Consider the following 13,272-nt stretch of genomic DNA (forward strand, 5'->3'; position numbering starts at 1 on the left):
GCTGCATCCACACTGCAGAAATAATCCAATTTGACACTGCTTTAACTACCATGGCTCAGTGCTGTGGGATTCCTAGTTTTGTGAGACATTTAGCCTTTGCTCTGCCAAAGAGCTCTGGCACCACAACAAAGTGCAATTCTTAAAATTCTATAGGGTGGAGCAATGGCAATTAAAGTGGTGTCAAACTGGATAATCAGATGATGCTTATGTGATGTCCAGCTACAAATTTACAGACAGAAAAGTGGCAAAAAATCCAATGTGCATGTACTGTATATTTAAAGAGAATTCTGTATCACACAGATTTGCCAGATTTTGTTGGTTTATTTCAAAGTTTAGTGCAGTAAATCATATAATGACTGATTGTGCATAGAATCATAGAATCAGAGTTGGAAGAGACTATAAGGGCCTTCCAGTCCAACCCCCTGCCATCCAAGAAATCTCAATCAAAGCATCCTCAACAGATGGCCATCCAGCCTCTGTTTAAAGACCTCCAAGGAAGGAGACTCCACTACACTCCGAGGGAGTGTGTTCCACTGTCGAACAGCCCTTACTGTCAGGAAGTTCTTCCTAAGGTTGAGGTGAAATCTCTTTTCTTGGAGCTTGGATTCATTGTTCCAGGTCGTGTTCTCTGGAGCAGCAGAAAACAAACTTGCTCCCTCTTCAATAGGACATCCCTTCAAATATTTAAACAGGGCTATCATATCACCTCTTAACCTTCTTTTCTCTAGGCTAAACATCTCCAGCTCCCTAAGTCGTTCCTAATAGGACATGGTTTCCAGATCCATCACCATTTTATTTGCTGTCCTTTGGACACGCTCCAGTTTCTCAATGGTCTTTTTGAACTGTGGTGCCCAGAACTGGACACAATATTCGAGGTGGGGCCTGACTCAAACAGAATATAGTGGGCCTGTTACTTTCCTTGATCTAGACCAGGGGTAGGCAGCCTTTTTGAGCCGGGGGCCGGGTTGCTGTCCCTCAGACAAATGGGGGGCCGAAGCCAAAAAATAAATAATTTAAAAAATTTTTAAAAATTAAATAAATACATACATAAAATATAAAAAACAATTCCGACATACACTGCACACATCATATTTTGAAGTAAAAACCAAACCAGTCGTTATGCAACCTCTCTCTTTTTTTCTTTTCTCTTTTCTGCAGCCTTGTTAATTTTTCAAACCCCCTCCTGCCTCTTCAGCACACAAGACTTTATTAGGAAGGAAAGGGTTTGAAAAATTAACTACTACTTCTTTCCTTTTTTTTCCTTTTTTTTTTTTTGCCTTGGGCATGTCACACTCTCTCAGCCTCAGAGGATGGCAATGGCATCCCCACTCCCTCTGAAGAAAACTGCCCAGAAAATCTCCACAGAAGCCAGAAGCCATAACAACTTGGAAGGCACACACAGCAACAAACCCAAACTTTGCCCAGGGGGAGGGGCAAGTCACACTCTCTCAGCATCAAGGGAAGGCAATGGCAAACCACCACCACCTCTGAAAAAACTTTGCAAAGGATCATTTCATAATAAGTCAGGAAAACGACTTGAAGGCACACAACAACAACCACACCTCCCAGCCCTTGTATCTTGAAGGCATGAGGGCACAGATGGCAGAAATGGACTTCCCTTTCTGGCCAAACACTCCCCCCCCATACACACACACACAATTCCAAAACACACACTAAGCACATTTGGGCATTTCACATGGCTTTACTTAACATGGCAATCTCTTGCATATTTAATCAGAGGCTTATTGCAGAACCAAACTCTTTCGGTTTCACACTGAACATGGTTTAACATGGCTATGCATATATTGAACATGTACAGGTGGTATCAAAAGAAGTGGATTTGCTGTTTCAGGTTTCTTGCACCAACTATACTTCTCAGAAGTGAGTACTTGGTCAAGGGACTTTGGTTTTTCTTCACTGTGCTTAAGTTTGTAAAAATCACAGCAATTTACACTGGCCATGTCTCAGAGGCTTGCTGATATCAGTATCACCATTAAAGAACCAAAAACACACAGAAAAGGCACTTTGGAAAGTCACACTCAGTTTCTGAAACAGTGCCTGCATGCCTCTGAAGCTGACTCATCATCATCATCATCATCATCATCATCATCATCATCATCACCACCACCACCACCACACTATCATTGTCAAAACAAGGGAGACTTGTTAGCATTAAAAGCACCCAAAACACACTTTGGAAGGTGACACTCTCTTGGCTTCTGAAACAGTGCCTGCATGTCTCTGAAGCTGACTCACATCATCATCATCATCACACTATCATTGTCAAAACAAGGGAGACTTGTTAGCATTAAAACCACCAAAAATAAAAATTAAAAAAAAAAACAAACCTTGTAACCAGAGGCCTCTGGCCACTCACCACCTCCTCCTTCTCTTCCTCCTCCTCCTCCTGTTCCCCCCTCCTCCTCCCCCCTCCTCCATTCCCCGTGCTGGCCTGGGGGCGGGGCAGAGGAGGTGGGGAGGCCTGGGAGGGTGGCGTTCACCGGCGGCCCCAGAGCCTCTCCCTGCCCTGTGGGAAGGCCGAGGCCTCCTCACAGGGCAGGGAGGAGGAGGAGGCCGCCGGCGATCGCGCCGATCAGCGCAATCGCTGGCGGCCCCCAAGGGGCGGCAATCGGCGGCAGAGCCGGGCTGGGGCCGGTCCCACAGTCTCCGGGGGCTGGATCTGGCCCGCGGGCCGTACATTGCGGACCCCTGATCTAGACACTATACTTTTATTGATGCAGCCTAAAATTGCATTCGCCTTTTTAGCTGCCGCATCACACTATTGACTCATGTTCAACTTGTGGTCTACTTGGACTCCTAAATACCTTTCACAGGTCTTGAGATATTGTTATTCCTATATGGTCCAGGTTCTTCATCCCATTTTTTACTTTTAAAGGGTAACATCTAAATCTAATTGTCAGACTTAACTAGAACAGATTCACTGAGGGAACTGACGGTGATGCCATCTACCCAGAACCCTCTACTTAACCCAACAATGATCTGCTGTGATGCTTTTAACAACTACTTTGCAGACAAAATCTCTCAGATAAGAGCCCATTTGGATGCCAATGTTGAAGCAAAACTGACTACAGAGGTGTGCAGTAAACCCATTTATGGGATTAAACTGGATCAGTTTGAGCTTGTGAGTACTGATGACATGGACAAGATCCTTGGAAAGGTAAAAAAGACAACCTACCCTCTTGATCCCTGCCCATCATGGCTGGCCGTCCAGGGTGGTGAGGCATTGATGGCACTTCTTAGAGGTATCATCAATGCTTCCCTTGGGGAGGGTCATATACCATCCGCTTTGAAAGAAGCAATCGTTAGACCACTGTGGGCGGGGCAGGCAGGGCCGGCTGCATCCTGAGTCCGCCACTCCACAACCCCCTCTTCCACATCTCCCTTCCTCCACACGCCTCTCCTCCTGACTACTTATAACCCCCTGGGGCCACACCTCTTCTTCTGGCTCCTCCCCCAACTCCTCCTCCTTCTCCTGTGCCACCTGACCCTCTTCACCCCTCCCAACTCCCTCAGCTGCCCCCGCTTTACTACAACCGCTCTTGAAAAAACCCTCCCTGGACCTCCTGGAGATAAAAAATTATAGGCCTGTTTCCAATCTGCCATTTCTGAGCAAGGTGATCGAGAGGGCAGTTGCTCTTCAGCTCCAAGCGCTCTTTGGTGAAGCTCATTTTCTTGATCCATTTCAAATGGGCTTCAGGACCGGATATGGGGTGGAGACTGCCATGGTCGCTTTAACTGATGACCTTCGTCTAGCCATCAACAGAGGGAGCGTGACCCTGTTGGTGTTGCTGTACCTCTCAGCGGCATTTGATACAGTAGATCATGATATCCTTCTGGAACGCCTGAGAGAGTTAGGAATTGGAGGCACTGCTTTGCATGGTTCCGCTCCTTCATCTCGGGCAGGTTCCAGAGGGTGATCCTTGGGGACAGTCGCTCTTCAAAAACAGAGCTTAATTGTGGTGTCCCTCAAGGCGCCATCCTGTCCCCGATGCTATTTAACATCTATATGAAGCCGCTGGGAGAAATCATCCGTGGATATGGGGCCGCGTGTTATCAATATGCTGATGACACCCAAATATATTTCTCCATGTCCCGGTCATCAGCGACAACGACAGATGATATCTCTCCCCTCAACCAGTGTCTTCAGGCAGTAATGGATTGGATGAGGGAAAACAAGCTCAAGTTGAATCCAGACAAAACGGAGGTACTTATGGTAGGGGCCCCCAAACCAGGGATTGGGCTGCAACCTCCAGTCCTAGAGGGGTTCACGTTCCCCTCAAAGGACTATGTTCGCAGTCTGGGGGTGCTTCTTGACTCGTCACTTCAGATGAGGAATCAAGTGAATGCGACGATCAAGAGCGCCTGCTATCAGCTTCGGCTGATACGCCAGCTGCGCCCTTTCATGGAACAGGGTGACCTCGAAACTGTAGTACATGTGCTGGTAACCTCAAGACTTGATTTTTGCAATGCGCTCTACATGGGGCTACCCTTGTGCCTAGTCCGGAAACTCCAGTTGGTACAGAATATGGCAGCCAGGTTGGTCACAGGAACAGCAAGGAGTGACCATATAACACCAATACTGAAGTCACTCCACTGGCTGCTTATCAGTTTCTGGGCACAGTACAAGGTGTTGGTTATCACCTTTAAAGCCCTACATGGCTTGGGCCCAACCTACCTAAGGGATCGCCTGCTTCCATATAATCTGCCCCGTACACTCAGGTCCTCTGGGAGGAATTTATTACAGCCCTTAAAGACCAGGTTGACGGCGACCTCCCAGAGGACATTCTCTGCAGCCGCTCCCAACTTATGGAATGGCCTGCCGGACGAGATCCGTCAAATTACCAATCTAGAGAGCTTTGAAAACGCCATTAAGATGGATCTCTTCCGGCAGGCCTTCCCGGAATAAAATGCTCGGCCACAAATAAGACTTCCCATCCATTGAACTCTGCCCGTGATGATTTTTATTTAGCTTAGTCGGTTTTAATATGTAGTTTTTAATCTTACATTGTTTAATCTTGTTTTAAGGGGGGTATTATGTGTATATGGATGTATTTTAACCTGTTGTACGCCGCTTTGATTGCCTGGCAAAAAGCGGGATAGAAATAAAATTTTTATTATTATTTATTTTATTATAAATGGTAGATCAACACTGAAGTAAATCTTATTTATTCAGTGGATCTACTCTAATTGGAATTAGGAGATAAAATAAGGTCTATAGATGCAGTTTCCCATGGAATATGTATAGACAGGAAAATACATATATTTTGCACAGAACTGTTACTTGAACTCGTCTTGAAATTGTCTCAGATTTCAGGTGAGATATTCCATGTTTTGACTATTTCCATCTATCCCTCTTGAAATTCTTTAATACAGCAAATTCAGTTAACACAGAGATATACACCTTGCTGAAATTAAGCACATCTAAATCTAGTCATGCCTGGTTAGGCATGTGATGTACAGTCTAGTCTGTACATCACAACATGATATATGACAAAGGAAAAATGGGACATAAATACTCTGAACAAACAATGAGTATCTTTTTGTGAACAAAGCATTTGCTCTTCTAATAATAATCTGAAGTGGTAGGTCCAGCTAGGACAGTCCTACATAATTCTGAATGTACATGTCTCTGGACACATGGGAGCAACCTGACATTTGAGATCATGCATCAGCATATGTTTTGAATGATAAATAATCCTTTGTTGACTTGAATATGTGAGTTTCTTGTGAAACATGATGTCGTTCATAGTTCTAACTGGTATTGACACAAAGATAGGTCTAAGAAGACCCATCAGCCTGGCTTCCGCAAAGAAGTATAAAATGTAATATTAAAAATCATACCCTCACATCTGCTATGCTGTGCTCATAAGCAGTTGTCTTTAAACACAGGATTATCATTGGTCTGTCTGCTCCAGTACTTTTGAGTCTTGACTTGCATAAACTCTACACAGTCTCAGACAGGAGTCTTTTCTTATCCAACTTAACACTTTTCTTACAGGAGATCTTAAAGAGAGAGAGGTTTAATAGGGGAAGCTAAACTTGTTTTTTCCCCTCCAGCTTATGTTCTGTCTAGCCAGAGTAAGAAGAAGGCCCTCTCTCCAGTCCATCTGCCATGGTTCAGTCCTCAGAGGGAGAGAAGATCTGCTGGATTTGAACCCCTTCCCCAGTACCATTTCCTTCTCCCTTTGTGTCATGTCTTTTTAGATTGTAAACTTGAAGGCAGGGAACTGTCTAATTAACAATCTGTAAGCCTCTCTGAGAGCCTTTTTGGCTCAAGAGTGGGGTATAAATACTCCAAATAAATAAATATCACATACCTTTTGCAGTGGATTTACAGAATTCCAGCATATATTCCTAAATTTTATTTTTCTATATGTGAGGGAATGTAAAGATATGTTTTTCCTACCTTCCTGTACACCTCCTGCCTACTTGCCTACTTACATGTGCTCTTTGGATAGAAATGAAGTCAACAAGTTAATTATATATGTACATCCTAGGTGGATTTGCCAATGTAGTTTTATCTGCTCATAAAGACATATTGTTAAATTGAAGGGCTGAACCTAGGCAACTAAATTGACTTAGGTCCCACTCAAATCAGTGATGAAGTCAGTCATGATGAACTTTACAGGTACAAATACACAGGTACAAATACTATCAGAATATGTAAAATATAATTAGCAGCATTTTAGAACATAAAGGTACTATTTTTTGTTTTTTAACACATGTGTAATATGGCAACTATTTTAATACAGGAAAAAGGTTTGAATACATGTTAGTAATCAGTTGTTATACTGATTATTGTTGTTGAACTATTTTGTAGAACTGGGATCAGATAGTCCAGCCCCCTGCCAGTGCATAAAACCCACATCTTAAAGATGCCTGGAAGATGGGCATCTAGTCTCTGTTTTAAAATCTACAATGAAGGACAGTCTGTGCAGATTTGCAAGGTGGTCTCTTCTACATTTGAACAGCCTTCAAAGTCTTCTTTGAACACTCTTCAGTAAGATCTTCTTAATGTTGAATAAGAGTCTTCTTTCTAGCAATTTTATCCACTAGTTTGTATCTAACTTTTGAAGCAGTAGAAAACACACTACCTCCAAAACATGCTGATACCTAAACATGGCTATCATATCACTTCTCACTCTTTTCCAACTAAGCATATCCAATTCCTATCAAAAGTTCAAGGCCCCACCCTAGTTAATTAACCAGCATCAGTACCAATCTTGTAAGAGCAATAACCACATACCCTCCAACTGTGCCAGTCTGGCAGGGACAATCCCTATTAATCCTTAGTCATTCCACTTTTTCAGCGGTTTTAAAAATGTATTGATTTCTTCTCCTTTCACTTTCCCCCTCCATCCTTACCTTACTTCAGTTACTAGAATGTGAGCTGAAAGTGCAAAAGTAGTTTCCATTCAGTAAACTCAGCAAGAGGACCGGGCATGAAGAATCTGGTCCTTAACTATAGGCTCAGGTAAAAGCAAAGTACTGCAACCTCTCCCTTAGAGTTTATCTTACAAAGGAGATCGGGAGTTTATTCCATGACTATCCCAGAAAAATTGTGCGTTACACGAAATGATTTCACATAATATTGCAAAAAACCACCATTAAAATGGTCACAAAGAAGCATTAATATGCATTTTTTAACTTTCAAGATTTCAGTGACAATGCATTTCCAATATCACTTTATTTGCACAATTACATCATTCGCACAATTATTTGCCACTTTTGCTTTATTTGCAGGATGCTTTAAATGTGCTTTAATCTCTCTTTTAATGCTGAAATTAGCCCCAGTGTGATAAACTCCCTAGCTTGGTTGTTCTCCTTCACTATTAACTTTTACCATGAATATACTCAGATGATGCATACCCGGATGTGTCCTGGTTTTCATCTGTATATAACCAAGGAGCTAGATGTTGAATTTAGAACTAGGCTCCTCCTAGCACTGAACACAAACACGAAATTGAACTATTTGGAGGTATATTTACAACTCGCAAAAGAAACCATAAAAACAAGCAATTAGAAAAACAAAGCAGAGAACGGCCTATTCATGAATACACATCAAGGAAAACTAAGAAAGGTGTCCAAAACACACTGCAGAAATAATCCAGTCTGAGACCACTGCCCTGGCTCAATGATAGGGAATTCTGAGAACTGTAGTTTTGTGAGACATTTAGCCTTCTCTGTCAAAGAGCTCTGGTGCCACAGTAAACTACAGGCCCAAACAGACAGGCCAAAATAAAGCTGCTTCAGGTCACTTTGGAGGTATGCTGTTTAAATGACACACGCATCTTAAGAGTCCAGAAGCTGCCCCAAAGCCACGCTCCAGTCCTTAGGACTGGAGCGTGGTTTTGGTGTGGCTTCTGGCCTCTTAGGAGGCATGCAGCATATAAACAGCATACCTCCAAAGTGACCCGAAGCAGGTTTATTTTGGTCTGTCTGTTCAGGCCCTACAGTTTCCAAGATTCCCTTTCACTGAACCAAGGCGGGTTACATACCGCCGAGAAGCAGCACTGTCCTGCCACCACCGCTTGCGGCGTCCAGGAGCCGCAGCTGCCACACCACGGGGCTCCCGGACGCTCAGAGGAAGGAGCGTGGAAATCGCACTCCTTCTCGGGCCCCGGAAGAGGCGCCACAAGTGCCAAAGGGCACACTCGCGGCGTCACTTCTGGTGCGCCACGTGCGGACGCAGAGCATCTGTTACGTCAATATGGTGGCGGCCGTGTGGAACGGCCGCCGCCATATTATACGTATTGAATACGTATTAGGGTTAGGGGGTGCAGAAGCACCGCCCCTTCCTAACCCTAATACGTATTCAATACGTATTTTTGGCGGTCTATAACCCACCCAAGGCAGTTCAAGTGATCTCAGACTGGATTTTTTTTGCAGTGTGTTTTGGACCAAAATAAAACTCTCTAGCTCTCATAAATATCAGACATATATGCATGGGTATCCCAACAAAGGAAAATTCAGAATCATATGATCTGCACAGACTAAATGAAAAATAAAGAGAGCAAAGGAAAGACATTATGTTCACTTTAACAAGAACAGCTGGCCATAGCATGTGTAGCATGGTGTGGGGGTGGGTGGGATTAACTATTCTGTATTTACCCAAAGTTGTTAGCACCTTGGCATTTAAACCAGTTCTCCATAAACACAGCTGAAATTATTTTTCCAGTATAACAAATCGCAGTAATGTGTGATCACTTTCACTTAAGGCTGTTTCTATCTCTACTTCATTCACTACTTCTTTTTTGTTGGTGGACATTAAGTCTGGGTTAGTTGATCTCCTTGTCACTTCTTCCACATTCTGGAAGAGGATCTTGTCAGTAAAGCAAGTGAAGAATTTATTGGCATATACATTACTGACTGAGTCAGACTTCCAAGAGACATCAGGGTAATTGACATCTGCCTTTACTACTATGTCTTCTCTTTTAGAATGTTTGGCAATCTGAACTGATTTTACAGATTTTTACCACAACCGAACACTAGTTGCATACAAGAAGTTTTATTCAAGGGCTAGTGGCTCTGGAGAGGATCATATGCCCATAAGAAAAATGCATCCTACTAGCTCAATGGACTTGAGTGAATACAGAATGTAAACTACAGTATCTATGTTGATCTTCGCTATGCTTCAAGTCATGTTGGCTAGGGGATTGTGGAGGTTATAATCCAAAACAGTAATTTTACTGTTTTGAAAAATACCACACATGGATCTTGCTTTATTTCTAAATATGTATTGATTTTAACTCTAATTAATATGTATTGATTATAGCTCTAATTGAACTACTATATTTTACAAAGTATTTTAAGGAAAACACACTAGTTATTATGAACGGATAGTTAGCACTGTATGCATATCTTCTAAGGTGGCTTCCTTACTCCATGGTTATATGGAAGTTAGACCATTGTGTAAGATGAAAATTAAATAACATTTTCCCAAGGAAACATGCCTAGGCTTAAGGTCTACATTGGCTATGTGCCAACTACTTTCTTTAAAACCGCAGAAACTGTGATGTCTGAGAATGGTAAACTCAATTCTGTATGTACTATATCTTCTTAATCAAACAACCCACCCGTTTAGTATCTTTCCCCAGATAAAGTCTGGCTCCATATTGGTCTCTTTGCACATGCTGTCTTTCTTGAAATAGAAAGTCCAAGGTCAAGTTGTCAAGAACAAACAAAGGTGCTCAAATTGAAATTGAAATCAGGAAACCCTAAATGAACTTAGCAGATTTTCTTACTGAGGACCCAGCAAGATGATTATTGTTTGTCAATAGTAACTACAGCACAGAAAAGCAATGAATTTGAAATTAAGGAGATAGCTGGTACAGCATCAAGACAATAAGCAGCAGAACAGTTAATGCAATAGAGAAATATCATTAAAAGAAGGGCACAGACAAGAAATTTACTAATAATAGATTGACATAATTATTTTTCCCCAGTTGGCTTTTCCATCAGGTTAGGTGAGATATATTCATAGGGACAGGTGCTACCTCAAATTATCTGAGAAGCTAAGAAGCTCACTTACCCTTGTAAGTCACATCTTCCCTTGGCTCCACTGCTCCAAGTTCTTGCTATCAGCTCCAACCACACCAATGGGTGCTCTCCTGATGTATGCCAAGAGTGCTAAATGGAACCTCTTAGTCAGAGGCAGTATATCTCTAAATTCCATAGTCAGCTGCAGTGGACAAAATATGGGATTACATGAAGGCATATGATTGCCCAAGATTACAAAATGATTGCAAGACAGAAATGGTGTCATCTAATGAGGCTGAGACAATTGATTTTTCAAGACCATAAACAACACAGTGCAAAGATAAACTGACACAGTTCCAAATATCAGTTTCCTTCCTACATATAATTTTCTTTAAAAAAAAACCCTTTCCTATCAGATAGCCACACTATTTATGCTACTTCATAATGTACTCACATACACCCATATAGACACGCAAATATCTTCCCGAAAACAACAAGTGGTACAAATAGGGCACGGGGTGCTTGAAAAATGTATGAGAAAAGGGAGAGATGTTAGAGATGGCAACCTTAGCATAATATACTCAGTAGCTGCAAGTTTGCATATTCCTATGATTTCTTGTTTGTTGTTCTTAGTCACACCTCTCCTCTGTTGTAGAATCTGAAGTTCTTTCTATCTTTCCTCCACATTTGAAGAGCACATATTTGCAAAGTCCTTTGCCATGAAATGTTGTATAACTTTCAATACTTGAAGGAACGCTACTTTATATATTGTTAAAAGGAAGCTTTATATCGCTATTGAATCCTGTGTGTAGGTTGTGGGGCTGATTGATGGCTTGTTGTTCACCTTCAGCTTGAGAACATAATGACTCTGCTTGTGAGACACACTTCTTGCTGTTGTGTGCCTTCAAACCATTTCTGACTTATGGCAACCCTAAGGCAAACCTGTCACAAGGTTTTTCTGAGACTGAACATGTGTGACTTGCTTAGAGTCATCCCATGGATTTCTATGGCTGAGAAGGGAATCACACTATGATCTTAAAAATTACAGCCCAACACTCAAACCACTACACCATGTTTGCTCTCTACTATTTCCCAAATTCTCCAATAGAAGATCAATTTATTTAAAGAGTGGTTACACACACTTCCACATGTATGTATGTGTGTATGCATGTGCATGCATGCACATACATGCATAGAGAGCTACACATATCAACTCCAAGAGGATTCCCAAAGTTTCAAATAACACATTCAAAATAAAAGAGAAGTAGGGGGGAAAGAACATAGATGTTTCTCAAAACAATTGATCTAAAAATATTATCATGAGTGCCATAATATTGCAACCAAAGGGGAATATCACAAAAGAGTCTCAAAGAAAAGACACCAAGGGACCAGCCACGTTACAGAAATATAGCACTATTATTCCACTTTTACTACCATGGACTCATCTTATGAGGTCCTGAATTTGTAGATTGGTGAGATTCTGGACAGCGCTGGCTGAGAATGCTCATTGCTTCTTGCTCAGTTGGCAATCCTAAGATTCCATACTCAGAACTTAAGCGGAATAAAAAAACTATCATTCTGTAGTGTGAATGGGCCATGGGATAAGTCAGGACTCCACCTTTGTTACCCTAATAAAAATCATTATGTCAGGAAAGATAAATGAAGCCAAACTGATCAGTGGATAGAAATGAAAGCTCCATGAGCTCAACACTCTTGCTGTTGCTCAGCTCTGTAGTTCATTGTTGGCCAGCTGCCTCTGAGTCATCCTAGAAGGAGAGTAAAGGTAGCTGGCAGGTGTTTGAAGCACAAGTTATTGATCAAAGGCACAATTTTTTAATTATGAGACAGGTGCAAGTCACTGAGGCCCAGTCAGAGACCACTACTTCCCTTCCTCCCAAATGTTATGCAAGAGCGCAGCTGCCCATGCAAGTGCTTTTTAGTGCTAGGAGCAAGCTTGTTGAACTTTCCTAAACAAGTACTCTGGACTCTTCACCAAATAATAATGATTGGTTTTTTCTCTACTCCACCCCCCCCCCACCCCCAAATAAGTATGAGCAGAAATGGTGAACATATTCTGAATGGTCAATGTATGTATGTGTTAATTTTGTCCTAGATAAATTCTGAGGTCTTTAACAACCTACTTTTAGAATTTACCTAGACTCACAAAAATTGAAAACTAATTAGGTTTGAGTTTCTTTTCTTTTCTTTTTTTAATTGTAAAGTCAACCCTTCATAACCACGGATTCCTTACCCATGGGTTCAACTATCCACAGCTTGGAAATATTAAAATATATCTATAAATTCCAAATAGCAAACCTTGATTTTGCCATTTTATATTATGGCCACCATTTTACTATGCCATTGTATTTAATGGGACTTGAACTTCCATGGATTTTGGTATCCATGGGAGGGTGTCTTGGAACCAAACCCCAGTGGATGCTAAAGGCCCATGGTACAAACAAAACAAACACAGTTGTCTTGTTCCAGGCATCTTTCCCTGATGGTGGAGAGTGTCAAGTTCCACCACAGCAATTATCTAGAATTCATTGGTATGTGTACTACTCTAGACCAGTTTAACTAAAAGAGTTGTCTACAGTTTTTTAAGCACATAAAAGATGACCTTGAAAATTTAAGTTCCTGAATCAGCATTTGCAGAGTACATCAACAACCTTGACAGCAATGAGGACATAAATTTTAACAGAATTGAGCTATACTTGAACATTTTCAGTTTAAAGTATTAGGCAAAGACATATAGGCCTTCATTCTTACAAT

Source organism: Sceloporus undulatus, chromosome 4 (genome assembly GCF_019175285.1).
Source record: "Sceloporus undulatus isolate JIND9_A2432 ecotype Alabama chromosome 4, SceUnd_v1.1, whole genome shotgun sequence".
Lineage (NCBI taxonomy): Eukaryota > Metazoa > Chordata > Lepidosauria > Squamata > Phrynosomatidae > Sceloporus > Sceloporus undulatus.